We start from the raw sequence: 4803 nt of genomic DNA, 5'->3' as shown, positions 1-4803 counted from the left end.
ATAGATACGTAATACTACAGATATATCATGTTCAATAAAATTATGTCATATATAACTTTTAGTAACAAGGCAAAGATGTTAACTATCCTAATATGGGATTGATCAAGGTGATAGACACAAGATTAAGCATAAGATAAAGGTGGGTTATACCACACTAAAAACTCCATGAGAGAGAGAGAGAGTAGCACACTCAGTACAAGATCTCTATTGCATTCACAATGAACCATACAATGATATAGGCCTTCTAGCCTTATCCTGCTTTACACATCATCATGCCATGTGGCACTCCCTTTTTCACTCTTTTGGTCAACAGTCACACACCAGACAATATCACTTGTGGCATTCTTATCTTACCACAATATCTTGCGCCTCTAGGGTGCTTTCCCACATATAGACAACACTGAAATTATATCTCTCAACACCCCCTCTTAATTGACGTGTTCCACAACTCACCCATCACCCATAACACCAATGTAGCATTGCCAAATGCAACGCGTCTCTCAACACTCCCCCTCAATCCAAAATTGGAGTGTTAGCCAACGAACGTGTGGTAGCAGAACTACTGAGTTCGATTTGAACATAGAAGTTCGGGTGGGAACCAACCCATGCGCATGCTCCTCGCACGTGCATCACCTATGCACACTATTACAAAACCATTTTGAGCTTCTCGGTGAGCTCGAGTATGGTTACCCTCATACCAATGGGTGAATACATATCTCGTTTTGAGCACACAGGCTCGGGCATAGTTGCCCTCACATATATGAGTGAAATAAATACAATGCCTTTTGGCCGAAGCCGGCGGGCAACGAACCCATATGTGTGTACATCTTCTTGTTTGGGGTAAGTGTGTGAATCCACCCTTAACTTTGTTAAGGATTAAACTTGTTTTTTTCATTTAGTTAAGAAAAAAAACAATTTGTTGCTAATCAACAGGGTCCACTTGTCTTGCTTCCATGTTGTTACACACTCACTGCACCCGCTATGCACTAGAATTGCAGTTACTCCTCTGGTCATCTTCCTAGTCACATTGTCAGTTGTGCAGCTTTCGTATGCCATAGCAAAAAATTCATGGTAACCTGATTAAGCTCGCCATAGCTGCTGCTCTTAAGCTTTTATGACAACGTTGCCACTTCTACTTGCAATCACACTTTGGTAATTTAAGGTTCTCATAAGCTATCGTCTCTCACAGCTCAATCTCCATGTTGCTTTGCTCTGCTTCTGTTGATGTGCTACTCCTGCTGTGAATCTAGATGATATTCTGCTACTTGTTGACTGTACTATTCGCGGGTCAAGCACAGACTCCTTGTCCCATACTTGCAAGCTTTTCTCATGGTCTCATACAGACCTTATATGTTACCAAAAAATCTGCCACCTCTCTTCTCTGGGCATGGCTGAGGAGTGTGCTAGCATCTCAAGTTGCCAATGATGTTGCTATCGCTTTGCAAAAGCTCAATGAAGGCTTCTGGTCTCTAAGACACTCTTTCATAAATGTGCCTTTTGTTTGAAGTCATTATGGCTTCCACATGTAACTTGCAAGCTCTATGCTTTCTTCTCTATGGGGACATAGACCCGTTTTGTCACCTCCGCTCTGTCTAAAATAAACATTGGCTTTGCTTTCATTTCTCCAAGATGGTCGTTGCTCTTGAAGAAGGTTTCACTTTTTGTTGCAATACTCTTTTCCTCAAACAACTCTTTGTGAGCTTTTCCATGCTGCTATGACCTTCATTAGCTCTTAATTGAGCTTTTCTTCTTGCCTCAATCTTTAGAACTCCTTAATCTTGAGGTACCTAGCACCATTAGTATGGCTACATTGAGCTCTCCATTGAGCTCCAAATTTTGCATGCTTCTCCTCTTTGCATGCTAAACCTTGAAGGGTGATTCTCAACACGGTTTCTCTTGAAACCAAAGGTGCATACCATCATGAAAGCCATCAATAGCGTCCACACTAGTTTGCTCATCTTCCATGAGCAAATTTGCAGCACTACCCCTTTCTTTTGATGTGCTCAAGATGGGCTCCATCCTCAGCCCATAACCACTTATCCCTTGCTTGGATAAGCCTACACCTACTTATGCTCTTTGCCAAATGCTAGGAATCAAAGGCCTACCACATAGCAACCCTTCACAAATACGAGCATTCTTCCATGCTCAAACACCAAATTAGAGGCAAAAATACCAAAATACCTTAACAAATCTCCTTGGCAGCTTCCTTGTTGACATAGAATACTCCATAGCCTTCATACCTATTGAAAATTCTTATTTCAGCTTCTTTGATGAGCAGGCTTCTTTGATGATGAGCAGCTTCTTTGATGATGAGCAGGCTCTCCATGTTGCAAAACTCCCATTTGCAACTCTCTGGGGAGCTTCTTTGATGTCGATGAAGACTTCATAGTCTTCATATTACTAAGAGCTCCATTTGCAGCTTCCATGCCAGCTTCAAGACTCTCTCCAATCACCAACATAATCTCTCTCCAAATGCAATACTGATGACAATGAATGCGCTAAATTTTTTCATAATAAAATAAAAATAATGCTTATTAGTCTATCCATTTTGTGAAAATCTCCTAATGCTATGCTTTGGCACAACAAAGCTTTTCTTAATACTCCCCCTTGGTGCCAAGTTGTCCAATTTCTCTTAGGTCAAAGGTTGAACTTGTCCATGTTTTCTTGGCTCAACAATTCAACTTGGCTTCTGTAGTGGCTTTTAGAGGTCACACTTCAACCTATGAGCTAAGATAAAGTGGACAAGTTAGCACTAAGGGAGAGTGTTGAGAAAAGTGGTGCCAAAGCATGGCACTGGAAGATTTCCATAAAATGGGCTTGTCTTTGCCTATACCCTACAACTTGTACACAAGGCAAAAGCAAATGCCAATGCTGAGGTAAACGACAATGGCTCTGATACCATGTTGGAAATTAGGTGTCCAGAGAGGTCACCCATCTCAGTTTTGTTCACGCTAATGCACGCTTAACTGGATGTTTCCCACGAGTTGGTCTAGCCATCCAAATCCCAAAACCTTAAGGTAATGGAGGACCTCCAGTATATCCATTTTGTGGAAATATCCTATTGCTACGCTTTGGCACCACTGTTCTCAATACTCTTTCTACATTGTCACACATGGAGACATAAACCCTATCGTATATATATGCATAAGAAAAAGGAATACATGTGTATGTTTCTACATGAGTTATCACACATGTAGACCTAAATCGTATTGTATATATATGCATAAGAAAAAAGGAATACATGTGTATGTTTCCACATGAGTTATCACTCATGTAAACCTAAACCATATTATATATATATTTACAAGAAAAAGGAATACATGTGTATATTTTCTTTATACAAAATTTAACCCAAAAGTTAGATTTGTTTCTACATCTTATCCTTGACTCCTATCCTCCAACTAAAACTGGCTATAAACTATCTAGCTTTCTAAACACACATTTGTACCTAGGGTTTCCTTTAAAGAGTGTCCTTTAAGATATCACATTTGTACCTAGGGTTTCCTTTAAAGAGTGTCCTTTAAGATATCACATAGAACATAAGATATTCAACAACAAATAACCCAAGTTTCCCATAAATAAGGGTGGGAGAGGCTAGTTAGCCAACTCCATGTCCAACATTTTTCAGCTTTCTAAACACACATTTGTACTGATGGTTTTCTTTAAAGAGTGTCCTTTAAGATATCACGTAGAACATAAGATATTCAGCAAACAACAAATAACCCGAATTTCCCATAAATAGGGTGGGAGAGGCTAGTTAACCAGCTCAAAAGATCATGAAGAACGTAAGATATCCAACAACAAATAACCCAGATTTCCCATAAATAAGGGTGGGAGAGGCTAGTTAGCTAGCTCCATGGTCAACATTTTCCGACACTTGTTTGCTCTCATCAATATATAGTGCCTAGCCCAATCAATTTGCACTTGGGTGTCCATACCTTGATGCCCAATCAATCCACACTTGGTTGCCCTTGCCTTATTGGCTTGGCCACCGAACAGTTGACCATAGCATTGTAAAATTGATTTACCAAATTTGTAGGAGTTATGATCCATCACATTCTCCCCTGCTAAACTCACAACTATCCTTGACTCCTCAATATCTCTAGAGACAAGTACTACAAAATTGATTTACCAAATTTGTAGGAGTTATACATGTATCACGTTTCTTCCCTACTAGACTCACAACTATCGTCGATTCTTCACTATCTACAGACAAGTATAGAAACTCCAATCAAAGTGCAAAGGTATTGTGATTAGCTTGATATTGGAAAATCACTTAAAACTAATTCTAAAAGGTAACATTCCTACCATGCCTTGTCATTTTGTGAGAGCATCCTTCTATATAAGCTGTGCAAGATTTGCCTCCTATTTAACTCCCTTCAAAATTTAAGGTAACTCCACCCACTAATGTTTTGGCTCAAATGGATCACTAAATCCAATGCACTTGTCCAAATGACAAAATACCATCCATGCACTACTTATCAATGTTTTATCAAAAATGCATGCACTCATATGCTTAGATCAACACCCACACCATCCATGTCTTAGTCTTCTTGAGGTATACCTTTATGTGGTTGAACATACTCCAAGACATACAAACTTTTGATAGAACTTCAATCCATAGTTACATAGAATTTAAGATATCTATCTCATGTTGTTATGAGGATGAATTCATGGAATATTTTATGTATTCCCATGTTGTGTAAATTATGGATTCTTAAAAGAATTCATGGAATATTTATATTCCCCTATTTTCATGTTATGAATTCTCTCAGATGGGTTTAGATTGGGATGCCTTTCTAA

The sequence above is a fragment of the Cibotium barometz genome, chromosome 38 (genome assembly GCF_041138505.1).
Source record: "Cibotium barometz isolate CiBa-2024 chromosome 38, ASM4113850v1, whole genome shotgun sequence".
NCBI classification, from domain to species: domain Eukaryota; kingdom Viridiplantae; phylum Streptophyta; class Polypodiopsida; order Cyatheales; family Cibotiaceae; genus Cibotium; species Cibotium barometz.
The sequence above is the reverse complement of the archived record's forward strand: the minus strand, read 5'-3'. Positions refer to the sequence as shown.